We start from the raw sequence: 17,981 nt of genomic DNA on the forward strand, positions 1-17,981 counted from the left end.
AACAAAAATCAGTTGTTTCCTAACTTTCTTCAATCGATCTCTGTTAAACTTGATCAGCACAACTTTGTAATCTGGAAAAGTCAAGTTATACCGGTTCTTAAAGGCAACCGTCTTTTCCGATTTGTTACTGAATCCCACCCAGCCCCCTGTGCAACGATTACTTCTGTACAGGACGATGAAGCTGTTGTTGACGATGACAAAGAGAAACCCACCGTCGTCGCAAATCCTGAGTTTGAAGCATGGGAGGAGAAAGATCAGCGAATCATAAGTTGGCTCCTCTCTACCTTATCAGATTCCATTCTTGCTCAAGTTGTTGGCGACGCATGTGAAACCTCTTCGCGTCTTTGGGCTACACTTGAAAGAATGTTCGCAACACAATCTAGAGCTCGTTTGGTTCAGTTGCGACTACAACTCCAGACTCAGAAGAAAGGTAATAAATCAATGAATGAATACCTTCAATCTATAAAATCTATAGCAGATTCGCTTGCAACAATTGGTGAGAGAGTTTCTGAACTCGATTTGTTCACTCATACCTTGAGTGGCCTTGGACCAGAATACGAGGCCTTAGTGGTTTATGTAACCACCCGTTTCGAACCGGTGAGTGTCGAGGAACTCACTGGACTTCTTCTCAACCACGAACAACGGCTAGAACTGGCACATTCTGTTGCCAACAATGCCTCAGCCAATATTGCTTTCGGACGACATAGAGGAGGTGGTAGAAACTCTCGCGGGAATCCATCGCCGCGAGGAAGGGGATCAAATTCAGGACCCTCTGAATATTATATGGCTAAAAATTCTTATGCCAATGGACTTGAGTCCGAGTCTGGTGGATGCTGGAGCGGGACACCTTTATATAGGCCCAACAATAACATAAATAATAATTCGAGTCAAGCTGGATCGAATTATGGGCCCAATAATCTTCAATTTGGAAACAATTTATTTTCTCGTGACGGGAACCGCCGTAGAAATAATAATGGTGGTAATCAACGTCCGAAATGTACCAATTGTGATCGAATTGGACATTCATCGGATAATTGTCGCTCTCACCAACAATGTCAACTTTGTAATGGTATTGGACATCTTGTCAATACTTGTCGGCGTAGGTTTGATCATAACTTTCAACCTTCGGCTCCGCCTGCAGCTATGATGGCCAGCCCATCAGTGATCTCAGATCCTGCTTGGTATCCAGACTCGGGTGCTACTGATCATATTACGGCTGACTTAGAAAATCTTCACACTCACTCAGCATATCAAGGTACTGAACGGATTTCAGTTGGTAACGGTAACCCTCTATCCATATCTCACATTGGCAATTCTATTATTAATAGTGGAAATCAAACTCTACATCTACGAAATATTTTGCATGTTCCACAAATTGTCAAGAATTTGATGAGTGTTGCTCGATTTACCGCTGATAATAATGTATTCTTTGAATTTCATCCTTCTTACTGTTTGGTAAAGGATCGCTCTACGAAGATGGAAGTTCTTCGAGGCAGACTTAAAGACGGGTTATACTATATTTCTCCATCAACAATCCCTAAACATGCTCTTACAACCTCTCGAGCTTCAGCGTCTACTTGGCATCATCGTTTTGGACACCCTTGTGCTGCCACAACATCTTATGTTATTTCTCATTTTCAGTTACCTATGTTAGGAAACAAGAACTTTAATGTTTGTGAAGCATGCCAGATTGGAAAAGCTCACAAATTACCTTTTCCAATTTCTATATCAAAAACTTTTGCTCCACTTGATTTAATTCATTCTGATGTTTGGGGACCGGCTCCCGTTTTCTCTACAAATGGTTTTCGTTATATGGTTATTTTTGTTGATGATTATAGTCGGTATACATGGTTATACCCACTTCAAAAGAAATCGGATGTGTTATCTATATTTGTGAAATTTAAGGCACTTGTTGAAAACCAATTCAACCGGAGTATAAAAATGCTCCAGACTGATTGGGGTGGAGAATATCGTAATCTTGGCTCATTGACAGAACTTCATGGTATACAGCACCGACTCTCGTTCCCATATACGAGCGAACAAAATGGAGTTGCTGAACGAAAATTACGGCATATCACTGAGATTAGCCTCACCTTAAGGGCACATGCATCGGTACCTCCTCAATACTGGGATGATGCGTCTCTCACTGCAATATATCTTATCAACCGACAACCATCACCTTCTCTAGATCATCGCTCTCCATATGAAATATTATTTCGGTGTGTGCCTGACTATATTTCTTTGAAGACTTTTGGGTGTGCCTGTTACCCTCTCATAAGACCCTACAACCAACACAAGATGGATTTTCGGTCCACCCGATGTACTTTTCTTGGGTATAGCTCGGTTCACAAAGGCTATAAATGTCTCCACCTACCAACCGGTCGTATATACATCTCTCGACATGTTACCTTCAATGAACAATTGTTTCCCTTTTCTACAATATCACCTTCAACACCTACTCACATAACCCAACAACCATCGCTATCTATCCTCACATATTCTGTTCCATCTACAACCTCAACCGTTATTACTGCACAACCAACCACACCTACCACACCTACCACACCTACCACATCTATCCCTCCTAATAATCCAATTAATCCAATCACTACCCCACCTCAATCTTTTTCTAACTCATCTACTCCCACATTGGTTGAATCCACACCTATTCCTAGAAATCCTCTTTCTCACACTTCACCTATTCGTGCTCCTACATGCTCCATTCATCCCATGGTCACTCGAGCCAAAAACCGGATTCATTCCTTAAATATCAACTTTGCCTCTAGTGTTGAACCTACATGTGTTTCATCGGCTAATAAAGACCCTGCTTGGAGGGCTGCCATGACATCTGAGTATAATTCTCTACTACAGAACAACACATGGACTCTTGTTCCGCGAACTCAGGCTCGCAATGTGGTTGGATGCAAATGGGTTTTTAAACTTAAACGGAAAATTGATGGGTCAATTGAACGACACAAAGCACGACTTGTTGCAAAAGGTTTTCATCAACAATCTGGAATTGATTATGAGGAAACCTTTAGTCCGGTTGTCAAACCAACTACTATCCGAACCATTCTCTCACTCGTTGTTACACGACAGTGGCCTATCCACCAACTTGATGTGAGTAATGCTTTTCTTCATGGCACATTACTTGAAGAAGTTTATATGGCTCAACCGCCTGGATTTATACATCCTGATTTTCCACATCATGTATGTCGTCTACAAAAGGCCATTTATGGACTAAAGCAAGCCCCGCGTACTTGGCACTCCACGTTATGTAGGGCTTTATTATCCATTGGCTTTATTGAATCCAAATCCGATACATCGCTTTTTATTTATCACAGAGGCGATATTTTGGCTTATCTACTAGTTTATGTGGATGATATTATATTTACGGGAAACTCTTCACCCCATCTTATGTCTACGATATCTAAATTGTGTAAACTATTTCCTATTAAAGACATGGGTGATATTCATTATTTTCTTGGAGTTGAAGCTACTCGAACTCCTACCGGTTTGTTTCTTAGTCAAGTTAATTATATTTCCACAATCCTTAAGAGAGCTAATATGGTGGATGCAAAGCCACTTCACACTCCTGTTGCCACTGGGTCTTCTCTTTCCAAACATGATGGTGAACCCTTGAGTGACCCACTTCTCTATCAAAGCATTGTTGGCGCTCTTCAATATCTTACTCTCACACGTCCTGAGCTCGCCTTTGCAGTTAATCGAGCATGTCAGTTTATGCACTCTCCCACCACTACTCATTGGGCAGCTGTAAAACGAATATTACGTTATCTTCGGCATACACCGTATCATGGATTACAAATTCGGTCATCGTCACAACTTTCTCTTACAGCATATTCTGATACTGATTGGGCCGGATGTCCTGATGATAGTCGATCCACCACTGGCTATTGTGTATTTCTTGGAGACAATCTCATTTCCTGGAATTCCAAAAAGCAACATGTTGTTGCTCGTTCTAGTACAGAGTCTGAATATCGTGCCTTGGCTCATGCTACTGCTGAACTTTGTTGGCTCCAATCTCTTCTAGGAGAACTTCACGTCACTCTGAATCGTCCTCCTATTCTAGGGTGTGACAACATTGGTGCTGCATTTCTCTCTGCAAACCCTGTCTTTCATGCTCGTACCAAACACATTGAGATTGATTTTCATTTTGTTCGTGAACGTGTTGCTCGTAAGACACTTATCATTCAATACATATCAACTCGTGATCAGATTGCAGATATCCTTACTAAAGGTCTTTCATCTAAATGCTTTTCACTTTTTCGTGACAAGCTCACAGTCTGTGCCACACCGTTTCGCTTGCGGGAGGATGTTAAACAACAAAACTCTTCATCGGTATCAACAACAGAAATTAACCACAAGAGTTAATTTATCTGTAGTTACGTTACTTGGGTATATCAAAGGTCGCATTGATTAATGCATGTATATTTATTGATCATTATATTATGTATTTAATCAACCTCATGTAATCATCAAGAAAAGAGTCAAAAGTTATTTTAAGCTAAAATAATTCTATCTATCTTTTATTTCTTTCTGTTGTTGATTTGCGTAGGAGGACCCCTTGATGTTATTAGTTGAGAGTTTGGTTGAATGTTGATGGAAGTATTGTTGGATTGAAGAACTGATGAAGATTGATTTATGGTACTAGAATCAGATCTACCATTCATTTTTGAAGCTGAAGCTTGTTTGTGTGTTGTCCGATGTCCCTTTTTTTGTAGTCCTTTTTTTTTAGTCTTTCTTGTTTTCTTCCTTTGACGAAATTAAAACCTAAATTTATAAATGTTATTAGAGATATTTTTCAAATGAGTATCCACCAACACATCAAATATATAAAGGTTTAAAGAAAAGAATGTGGAACACTTACAAACATTTTGATCGACAATGAAAAGTTTGGAAAAGCTAGATCAAAGGTTTGAAAGCTCCATTAACGGAGAGAGAAGGGAGATCTTGATTTGAGCTCTATTCACATAGAGATGATGAGAAGTTTTTTTTAATAGATTATACATAACTTGTTAGATTTTATTTTATTTTTATTTAAAACTTTAAAATGTCTTTTCAGTTTTGTATCATGCACCGTTTGTTATCATTAATTTCAAATTCACACATAATCGTTGTTATCATTAATTTCAAATTCACACATAATCGTTGTAATCATTAAATTCAAATTCACACATAATCTATTATCATAATTTCATATCTTTATAAATTTTTCTCAATTACAAAAGTTAATATAAAGATATATTTTAAATAATTACAAATATTTTACATTTATTTATAACTCTAAATTTTCGTATTTTTTTAGATTTTATTATATTAGATTAGATTTAATTTTAATTATTTTATATAATTTGATAAAAAAATTAAAATATTTTTTCAGATTTTTCATCATATACTTGGTTTACTAATTCTCATCATTAAATCTAAATTAACACTTAATCAATTATCATAATTTCATACATTCATTAAATATCAAATTTAATTAATAAATAATTATAAATATTTTACATTATTTAAACTAAAACTTACTCCTTATTTAAAAAAATGTTTTATTTGATTGTTTTAAAATTCTATATTTTACGTGTTATTGTTTAGATTTATTATATTAGATATTATTTTAATTATTTAAGATATTAAAAACTTTCTAATTTTAGTTAAAAAATTACAATGATCTTTCAAAAAAAAATGTTTAAACTAACTCTTTTAAACTCTATTTAGAAATTTATTTTATTTTTTTAACTCTATATTTTACTCTGTTTTATTTAGATTTCATTTGTATTTTATTTTAGTAATTTAACTTATTAAAACTTATATGTTTTTTTAATAAAAATTGCAATTAATTCTCACCCAAAAAAATGCAAATACTTTTTCTTTAAAATAATTAATTATCTTCTCCTCAATTCTTATTTTTCATTCTCCTAATTTCTTAATAATAAATTTTATTAATTTTAAGATAATAAATAAATAAAGATAGTCAATAAACTTATAGGATGATTATTCGTAAAAATAAACAATAACAAATCGCGTATAGAATTTTTACTTGGTCTAATTTTAATTTTAAATATAATATATAATTAATTATATTATTCTCCTTTTCAGTTTTTATATCATTTAACCCAACATCTCAATAATTTTTTTCATAAATTATAATTATTACATTAATTTAATATTAATAATCCATATAGTACTGTTATACGGTTATATAAATAAACTTAATTATGTAACTGTATTTAATATTATTTACGTTATTAAATAAGAATAATGTAGTTTATATATTAGCTAGCTTATTATTCATAAACTATTTAAACTAACTTAATTCTTAATAATATATAAATATTATAAATATCTTATAATTAATAATGAATATGCGTAAATATTTAACTTAGAAGTGTGTTTTGACATGATCATTCTAATAAAGTTTCAAAATAATTAACTAAATTTTAGATATATATACTTTTCTTTAGTTAATATTTAAAATAGATAGAGGTAAAAGGTGTAATATGATATATTTTAATAGAAACATAAAAAATATGTATACGCCTGTATATATGCTCAGTTGAGTTTTAAGAAGTATATATTACAAAAATAAGTTATAAAATAAATTTAAAATAGACTTAATTCAACTTAAATTGCTTATTTATTTTTAATTAAAACAAATTAATTATACTATTTACATGACTAGTCAACTTAAATTGCACTATTATTTTTATAAAAATTGCAATAATAATTAATAAATATATAGCACTATAATAAATTAATGTCAATGAAAAGTATGCACATATTACACTTTTCATTAGTAATGAAAACCTATGAGTAAAAACATAATAAGTAATATTATCTAGAAAATCTTAAAAAAAAAATGGTTCTCTGGTAGGAAAATGATTTAGTTCAACCTCACCCTTAATAACAAAAAAGTTTACATTTTTTTTTTTTTTGGAGAACGATGAGTTGAAGATGAAATTAGAGGCCAAATCCATCGCGCCTAACGCTACTTTACTCGAAGAAATGAAATTTATGGTTGAAATTGCAGCAAACATGAATAATGCAGTTGCCAAAAAGGTAAATTCTATAATTGAAGATTCATATTAATATTTTAGTAATTTTTTTTTTGTGTTTGCAGATAGAGGATATGATTAATATTCAATGATAACATGAAAGGAAGAAAGTTGTCAAGAAAGAAGAAGGAAATGCGGTAATATTATTATTTTATTTGATAATGATATTGTTATGATTTTATTTGATAATTCATACATTTTTAACCCCCAACAATCAAAATAAATATTGAACATTTTAAAAAATACTGACCTACTACTGATTTTTTAAATAAATCAATTCCAAATATTGACACAAACAGTTTTTTTTTTTGGGTTATTTAGATTTTCTTCCTTTCTATCTGTATATTTTTATTTAATAATTAATTTATATGGATTTATAATTAAAATGATATATTAGATTTATGATAAAAAAAACTTAACTAGTTCCGCAAACAAGTCCCAAATATATATTGAGATCAATTATTAATATAGTGAGATATAACATACATTTATCATTATTCCTCATTTTTATGTATATAGCTACATTATTGGTCTCGAAGGTGAGTTTTGTTTATTATTATTAAAAAATATCTCAAATAACATGTTAATTAATAAATGATCATGGAAGTGTTCTTTAATAAAATCTTTTATTTAGCATTCTTCTCTTCTTATTTTTCTTTAGTTCTTTGGTTTTTTTTAATTAATTTTGTTTTTACTCCATTAGAAAGAAGTAAAATCCCGATTCTTGTAATTTATTTTAAATGTTTATTTATTTATTTTAGTTTAATCCATATAAAAATTATTATTTTTCTTTTAATATATTATTTTTTAGTCATAACTAATTAATTTTTTTAGAATTGCTATTATTTATTTCTTAAATTTTAAACTTGAAATTAAAAATATCAATGAATTATATTACTGTTAATAAACAAAATTAATTAAATTATGCTTATATAATTTTTCATTAAAAAAATTCAACCTGATTGATATTAAAATATATATTTAGCTTTCTTCTTCGGAAGATTTATTATTCTTTAGAATAAAAATAAATAAATAAAAAAACTGTCAATTTTTAATATACTGACTGATTGGATTGCTATTTATTATACTGATTTGTATTTGATAACAGTAGTTTTTATATTACTTTTCTTCATTTCTTTTCCTTTGCCTTTATATTTGTCAACGCGAAACACCACCAAGTACAGATAAAAAAAAATTAAAGAAGAAACTTATTAATTACTCTTTTTAAATTATCCAATATTCTATTTTAAAAAAATCTATTCTATTCATTTGATTTTATATTTAATATTATTTATAACTTTATTAAAAAATTATTAATAAGTTCTCCCGTTAAAATATTTCTTTATATTCTAACAAAATTCATCAGAATAAATCATACATTTTTATATAAAATTTTCTTAAATATTGGAGGAAGTATAAAGATTTCAAGAACTTTTCAAATTCTACCATATTGATAATGGTATAACGGATGCTTTTTGGTATTCCTTAAGTTAGAAGGTATATATTTCATTTATTTTTTTTAGATATTAAAGGAGTTCAGTTTTTGTGAAAACTTTAAGTATTTTCAGAAAAATTTGCTCTTCCACCCAACTTATTAGACTAAAAATAGCTTAATTGGAATAATCCAGAACATATCAATTACTTTATTTAACATTTTATTTAATAAATTAATTAATTTATTAACTAAAATATTAAAATATATATTTTTTAAAATTATTAATTTTACTATATATATAAATCAATACATTTAAATTTTTTTTACTAACAAAATATCTCTATTTACTCAAAATTATCATAAAATTTTTTTTTTCACTAACCTAATTAATTTTGGGTTTTTTTTGGATCATCCTCATTTTTCTTTCTATATTTTTATTTAATAATTAATTTAAAAAAGAATTTGATATTTATTAATAAATAAATAAAATTAAAATTATGATAAATAAAAACATTAATCAGCTCTCAAACAATTCCTTGGCAGTAACCTAGATTTGTGATTATTACTTATTTTCTTCTTTATATAGGTTTGATGGACTTATAGATTTGATGGACCGGTCTTGTTTATTATTATAACTTTTTACTGAATTCATGTTTAGTATGAGAAAGTTGCTGAGATAATTAGTTTTTATTTGGTTATTTTAATAAAATTTTGAGTTTTAGGTTATTCTTGTGAAAAGATTTAAGAGTATTAATATTTAATAATAAAAAAATTATATTTATATATCAGATGTCTGTAAAATAGTTTTTGATTCAAATTATATATTTTTTTAAGTTTTGAAATGATTTAATATAGACATATTTTTATATATTTTAAAAATTAAATATCTTCAATTTTGAATTTTTTTTATTTTATGATTTGATAGTATGTCTTAATATTAACTTAGTTGATTTTTTTTATTGAGTTTCATAAAATTCAATATTATAGTTTTTAATTATTTCTTTTACACCTTAAAAGAGCCGAGATCAAACAAGCTCTTAGGCCTGTTGTATACGGACAAGATTTAAAGTAAAGCACAGACGACTAAAAGAATTTGACTGATAAGATAGTTTGAAAAATAAGTCTGTGCTTCTGTTTGAAGTCTGAACCATCCTCTCTCTCTCTTCTTTTCATCCCTTCCTTCCGTCCAATCCCATTTCTCTCTTCTTTCTTTTCCTTCGTTTTTCTTTCCATCATCTTTTCTTTCTTTTCCTTCATTTCTTATTTAATCCTTCTTCGGTACTTCAGTTAAACAATCTTTCTAACTATTTCAGATTCGAAATTGAATTTGGCTTTAAGATTCATGAACAGACAGAGACAAGCGGTCCTTTTGAGATTTTGAAGATCGAATATCAGATTTCAAAGAATAATTAACAGAAGTATCGCTCTCTAATAAGTAAGTTTCTTTCGTTTTTTTTTCTATAAAGAAGGATGAGGTGAAATTTAGTTATATAAAACGTTTTTATTTGATTCTCTTCTTTTATTTGTTAGGATTGAGTGAACTCTGCCTTTATACTCTTAGTCGGCATCTTCATCGGCAGTGTTAAAGTAAGTTTATCAAATATGTTTTCTCTTATATCCACTTTAAATTCAATTAACACATTTAGTATCCTTGATCTTGTTGATTGTTATTATTCCGTCTCATTATTTCTTATCAATTTTATTTATCTAAATCTTTTATCTCTTTTTAATATCAATTCATTTATATTAATAGAATGCCAAGGATTACTAATTTTAATCTCGGAGTTCCCATTACTCCGGTGGATTGGGAATCCAGTAAAGAAAGGACCGAAATGTTTCTGCAGCTTTGTGATCTGGAAAAAACAAAAAAAAAATTAAAGGTAAAAGTCCTACGCCCTTGGTTATAAAAAAGCAAGTAGGGTCTGTGGACTCACTTGTCTGTCTATCACGATATCAAAATCTTGAGAAATAAGTGGAAGTCAGAAAAGAATTTGTGGAAAGTTTGGATTTTTTTTAAAAATAGTAGTAAACTTAGTGGCATGGGTTGGGATCATCAGCGAAATACTATTAAAGTTCCAAACTTTTGGTGGAAAGAAAAGAGCAAGGTAAACACTGTTTTTTTTCACTTTTATAAAAATTAGTTAGGTTAAAATTATTAATATTGAATTTTGTTTATTATTTTTTATTGAATAGGATCATGACCAACTAAATAAATTTAAGTCAAGTGGGATTCAAAATTAATACATTTATGAAAGATTATTTGGTCAAAGTTTAGCTACTGGTTCGACTGTGTACACTGTTGGGGTCGATACAAATGCTGAAGGTTCTGGTGATTATGAGGATAGTACTTTCACTCCAGACGATGTTGATCTTCTTCCGACGCATTTAGGAATGTCCGGAAGTTATAGTGGCAGCAAGTGTAATTGTACAAGTAAAAATGAGAATACAAGATCAAAACGTAAATTAGCAAATTAGTCAAAGAACATATTATATATCATCAACATACTCACACCGATCATTTGAGTCGTACATCGAACCCAACAATTGAAGACTCTGAAAAAAATTTGTTGCAAAGGTTCAAAAATATATGGGATATCCACCTGGATCAAATGAATCGTTGCATGCCGTGTATGCTACGAGTAGACCATACTCACACGCTAGAGAAGCATTGGCGATGTATGAAGGAGACGCTTTCTTTAAATTGCTAAAGAACTATATGAATGACTCTCCTTGGCTGTAAATTTTAATTATGTTATTTTATTTAAGTTTGAATTTAAATTTTATTTTATTTAAATTTTATTGTATTTGTTTTCAAATTATTTTATTTAATTTGAAATTATTTAAATATTTTTAAATTAAAATGATATTATTAAGGAGTTAGTTGGTCTGCATTATTTAATTGTGTTTTTATTATATTTTTTTATTATATTAATTATTATTATATATATATATATAAAATTGTATTAATAATGTTTAAAGTTATAATAAATGGATATAATAGTTGATAATATAGCATGATTTTTTTTACGCCAAAGTAAGTTGCGTTAGCTATTTACATGTAATTACTCAAGCACGACAATAATTTCATAAAACCTAGAAAAAGAAAATTTCGAAATTATTTAACATATTTTATATAATAAAAATTGAGTAAAGACCATGGACTGACCCCTACACGAGTTGTCCATATTTCTTTTTCGCAAACATGACATCTACTCGTTCAAAATTTGTTACGGTAAAATTAATACCATGGGATGTGCAATTCAAATTGTAATTTTATTTTATTTTACAGTTGCGATTTGATACGTTTATTAAAAAACAAATTACAAATAACACTAATATACATAATGCAAAATACATTACTTATTCATTTATAAATGAAACTAATAGATAGATTATATATACCATATCAATTGCTATTCAACTTATATTGCAATATTTAGTTTTATAAAGTTACAATAATAGTTGATAAATAGAACACGACAAGAATCTCACATCGCTTGGATAAAGGAATTTTCCAAACTACTTAATATGTACTTTGTTTATCAAAATTGTTAGTAAAAACCAATGGGTTAACTCTTGTAGCTTATATCCAATTTTAATATTATTAATTTTATTTATTATTATTCTTTGCAAAATTGGTATAATTAATTTATAATAAATAATTATATACAAAAATAAATGGATACTACGTACAATATGTATAAATAATTAAGAATTAATTAAGTTAGTAAATTTATAAATAATAAGTGTATAGATAGATTTAAATTTTATTGATTCTTATTAATTTCAATAAAATAATGTAATATACAATTAATTATATAAATATTTTTTTATATATAAAACTAAAATTGCAATTTGAATTTGTATTAACATTGTAAAACAAGTTACAAAATTACTCTGTAATAAGTTTAATACAAAATAAATTAATATTATTTCTAAATGAAACAACAAATATAAATTAAACAATGTCAATATCTATTCAACTTAAATTCCAATATTAGTTTTATAACAATTGATAAATAGCATTGAAATTATAAGTTGCGTACACATTCGAATTGAATAAAAAAAATATTCGCTACTTAATACCATGTCTCTTAGAAGCTACCTTAAATCTCCTCTACATTAGTTATCTATTCCGATTATTACCTTATCCAGAAAAAAAAATTATGATCCAAACAAATATTTACCTTGATTTTAAATTTATGTCAACAATTTTATTAAAAACTTATTAGGTATATATATATATATAAACATGTCTTGTTTATTTGTAAAGCTTTTAGTTTCACATATTCATAATTATAATTATGTAATGTTATGCAATTTTTTTAACTAATTAATTATTAAGTTTTTTCTTTTTCTTTTCATTTCCAAAATTATAAATACAATTTATTTTGCAATTTTACTTTAAATGAATGTTGCGAAAAAAATTATAATTACTAATTATTCAATTATTCACAAATGTAAAACTTATTGAAAAATAGTTTCAAAATTAATTAAAAATTAATTAATTTGATAATAAATTTTATTTTCATTTATAATTCTATAAAAACTTTAAAAAATATCATATATATTTCTTCTAATCTAATAAGTTGTTCTATTATCTAGTTAAAATTAAGATTAAGAAATAAGTTAGAAGATTATATTCAATTATCTGTAATGCAAGATAAATAACAAAAATTAGTTTAGAAATAATTCAAAATATATTTAAATGTAGTTTAATTTACTTTTTACTTTAAACTTGCAAAAAAAATTGTAAAGTAAAATTATTTTTTTTATTAATACAAAACATATTGATTTTTATTTAACATATAATTAATAAATTTTAAAATTAATTAAGAATTAATTAAGAATGAAAGAATCTTAATAAAATAAATAATAAATCAAATTATATTGTCTTATATTTGTAACTTTATTTGGAAACATATAATTATAGTTTTGTTGCGAAACAAGTTACATATTAGTGTTAATAATATTTAATACAAACTTAGTTACACAATAAGATAAAATTAGAGTTTCCAACTTTTATGGTCACTTATTATTTATCTTTTATTGGAATAAAACATTATAATTATAAAAGTGGATGAAAACGTTGGAATATTTATATATATATGGTAGTTAAAATATTAACAATATTATTTGTATTCTCTCTCTATATTAATATGGCTTTTTTAGTTGTAATGATTACTTGTTATAAAAAATTGCACCATTTTAATTAATAAAACATTATTCCCTCTTTAGTGACTTGTTTAACAACAATTTATTTGAAGCTTTTAATTTTTTTTTATCAACAATCAATTAATGTAAAAATGTTACAATATTTCCACTATTTAGAATTTATGTTATAATTTAAGTTACATGTTCTCAAAAAAATGTATTAGTTATATTTAAGTTGCAAAAATAAGTTACTAATGGAACATTTTTTTGTAGTCTAGTTTAGTTTTTTGATTGATAGAAGTTGTATTCTTTTTATATTAATTACATTAGTCACATTCTTCACATTTCAAGTATTGTATTAAAATGTAATATAAAGTTTGACATTCTCTAAGAGATTTATCACTAATCTTAGAAAATGAATCAAAAGCTCCAATACTCATGCTTTTGAACCGGAACAGTACATTAAAAAAATATGGCAGTGATGAGTTATATGTTAGCATTCAGAGACTTGCCTTTTTGGTGATGGTTGAACCTGGTTTTAAATTTGGACAATGAGAAGATGGATTTACGTGTCTTATACTGAGTAAGGTATGTATGAAATTTTCCATTTGTTCTTATTTCTTTGGAAATTGATATTAAGTATCTTAAACAAGTAAGACACGTATAAAATGGATCATATATTAGTTTTAAACTAAATGACAAACAAAATTTCATAAAAAGAATTTGAAAATTTCACTCTTGCCTAGTGACTAATACTTTAAATAGAGAACTTGATTTATGTTCTGTCCTCATACTTTAGGATTCAATATCTATTATTGTCCTTCTCTTTATCTTTACTTGTTTTATATATCTAAATTTTGGTGCATATGTCAATCACATCAGACGTGTGCATACATAGTTCAGTATGAGTTTTTTCAACTAATTAAGACATTTGTACCCATGAAGGAATTTGGCAACTTGAAGTGATTTTCTCTTATTTTCCAGCATGTTGAATTTGTGTCTTCCTATACTGTATCTAGTCTAAGTATGTTTTCAGTTTAATTATGTTTTTAGAAGACCATTTCGATGTATCAACAAACTTAAATATCAGCCCCATCATCTCGAGCTCTTATAAGTACACATTTCAAGTACACCACATTTCACCGATTGTAAGTTCACCTTAGATGGTCGTAAGGCTTGTCACTTACTCTCATTTGCAGTTTTAAGCGATTCTTCGTTGAATCTAGTGTATTCTTGCTTTGTTATTGTAGAACTACGTGTCATTGCTAGAATAATATTGGTTTATCCCTATTTGCTAGTCTAGGTAGCTCTATTTGTTAATTGAATCCGTTTTGATTCAGCTTTCAGTTGACTGATTGGTAAATTATTGACATTGTTTTTGAATTTTGCCTCAAGAACAGCCTCAAGCTCGAGTGTAATTGAGAAGGACTCCCTAAATCACAAACTGGAGTAGAAAAGTATTCAATTGTTTATCTAGAAATCGTTATTGGAATAAACATAGGAATTTCCCCCAATGCAGCGTGGATTTGTATAAAGAAATACTAGTCGATCTCCTCACAAATACTATTAATAATTGTGTAATAGTGTTACAATTTATAAAATCAGCCTACGATGTAATCATTTGCAAAGAAGAATTATTCTTTTATAAAAATCAGATGATGGACACAAATAATGTTGTTTTGGTCAAACTAGAGAAAGGTGATGAAATATTTATCCTCTCATTGTCCCTTTAAACATTAGTATAATATAGCTTTTGCTCATTTCAAGTTGGAATATTTGATATTAGCTATATATGCAAATACGGTAATGCCTCGTTTGGTAAGTTATGGATACTGTTAGATAAAATAAGACCGGTTCAAATAAACCTAACTTAAACAAACTTTCCATGCAGGAACAAGGAACCGAACCGGAACCGGCTAAAGAAAACTAACCGGTCAAGCTACCAAACCGATCAAGAATACTTGAAATGTGACCGCACAAAGAAAGGATCGGCCAAAGCTTAAAATCGGAATCATCAAACAGCCGATTATCCACAAGGCAGAAGAATAACCGGAAGAAGTCCAGTTACATCACTCATACCAAAAGCCTTTCGGTTAGGTCAAATGACCGACCAGCACAAGAAGACAATTCGGGTATCTGTTGAGAACGATATCAAAAGAACAGACTGAACACTTCCATATTCATGCAAGTCTGAGGAAAGACTGTAGGCTGCAGAAGACAGTACTACCGGATCTTTCCATTTCAGGATAAGACAGAAAGGAAATCTTCCAAGTACAGACAACTGTCCAACAGACAGTGCCTACATCAAGTAAAAGACAAACCCGGCAGGTTTGTCTTACACACCGGAAGAACAGACCGACAGGTCTGAGACAGAATACCAGGTCTGAGGTTGACCATCAGGTCTGAGGAAGCGACCGCAGGTCTGAACCTCTGAAACACTGAATCACTACACCTCTGCTCAGCCAATCAGATTCAAGGGAGTGAAATATGACCGTTGGCATATTTCACCTATAAAAGGAGGCAGTTGCAGAAGAGTAAATGCGGGACATACATTGGGATAACGAGCGCTAAGAGCATTTACTACAAGTGATAAGATTGTGCTGCTTTAGAAAGCCTAAGTGTTAAAAGTTAAAGTGTGTTTTACAATTTCGGTGTAAATTGTAATAGTGTTATCGAGCAGGAAATAAGTCTCGATCGGTTTGTACTTGTATTCCTTAGTGAATATCCTTCTCGCGGTTTCGAGAGGAAGGGGTGACGTAGGAGTTTTATCTCCGAACATCCATAAAATCTGTCTTGTTACTTACTGTCTGCCGGTTTAATTACTTAACCGATCTATACCACTATAACCGACTTAATCCTATCCAAGCCGAACTTCCAGGTTACCAAAGCCGACCCATCAAACTTCAAACCTCCATTATACAATACCGTTTCTGACTATCATACAAGCGTACCGCTTCAACCTGAAAGCAAACCTCTTCCGCGCTTGAACCTAGTTCAAGGGTTTGTGACAGGTTGTGTAGTATTGAAACCCCGGTGTTAATCTCTAACCGGATTAACCACCACCCTTCGAGTGTGAACCGCTAACCGGTCCAACCCCCGGTTCCCCAGCGGCGATCTAGATCCTAACAAATGGTATCAGAGCAGTTAGTTTCAATACTCAAGCAAGCATGTATCAAGATAGGCCTCCAATGCTAGAAGGTGATGACTTTGCCAACTGGAAGGCACGCATGCACCTGCACTTAGTCACCTTGGATGATGAAATGGAGTCCATTCTGACCGAAGGACCGATATTCATTGATAAAGACAGAAAGGAATGGACGGCTGAAGATAGGAGAAGGAACAATCTGGACAACCATGCTAGAAACCGGATCTCCAATAGTGTAGACAGAAACACATACTGCAAGATCAGAGACTGCAAAACCGCGAAGGAAACATGGAACACGGTTATCCAGATCTTTGAAGGAAATGAAAGAACAAGGGAGAACAAAATAATGATGGCCACACAGAAATTCGAAAGCATCAAAATGAAACCAGGAGAATCTATGAAGGAATACAGTGACCGGTTCACTGGTGTGTTAGATGAACTAGAAACTCTGGGCAAGAAGTATGAGAACAAAGAGGTAGTTATGAAGGCTTTGAGATCTCTTCCAAGTGCATGGGACATAAAGACAATGGTAATGAGGGAATGAAAGAGCCTACGTAAGATGAAACTATACGATGTATTCAAAGATCTTAAGGCATATGAGTTCGAGATGAGATCTAGGACTGAAGAGGAAGTCTCGGCCTCAACATCAACCAGAGCACTAATCACATCTACAGAACCGGCTGCACCCACTCCTGCACCTGCACCGATACCGGTTCCTGCACCCTTACCGATCAGAACCGCCGAACAGTTCACTGAGGATGCCATGGCAATGCTTGCACAAAAGTTTGGGAGGTTCATGAAAAGAAGCCAACCGACGAACAACTACTATGGTGACAAATCCAATGTAAGATGTTATAACTGTAACTGTTTGGGACATTTTAAGTGGGAATGCAGGAAACCGAGGAGGGATACCCAGAAACCTGACTATCAAAATGACCGAAACAATTATCAACAAACTAGTGAAGGAAGTGAGGTACCGAAAGCACTGATAGCCGACTATGGAGGAAGTCTATGGGCTCACAGTGATAGTGACGATGAACTCACATGTCTCATGGCAAATGAGGAACAGGTATTTGACTCTCCTTGTGAAGAATTTACTAAAGATGAATTATACAATGCATTGAATGACATGGTAGAAGAATATAAGAACCTACTAACCATGCTACCTAAG

Source organism: Impatiens glandulifera, chromosome 8 (assembly GCF_907164915.1).
Source record: "Impatiens glandulifera chromosome 8, dImpGla2.1, whole genome shotgun sequence".
Taxonomy (NCBI): domain Eukaryota; kingdom Viridiplantae; phylum Streptophyta; class Magnoliopsida; order Ericales; family Balsaminaceae; genus Impatiens; species Impatiens glandulifera.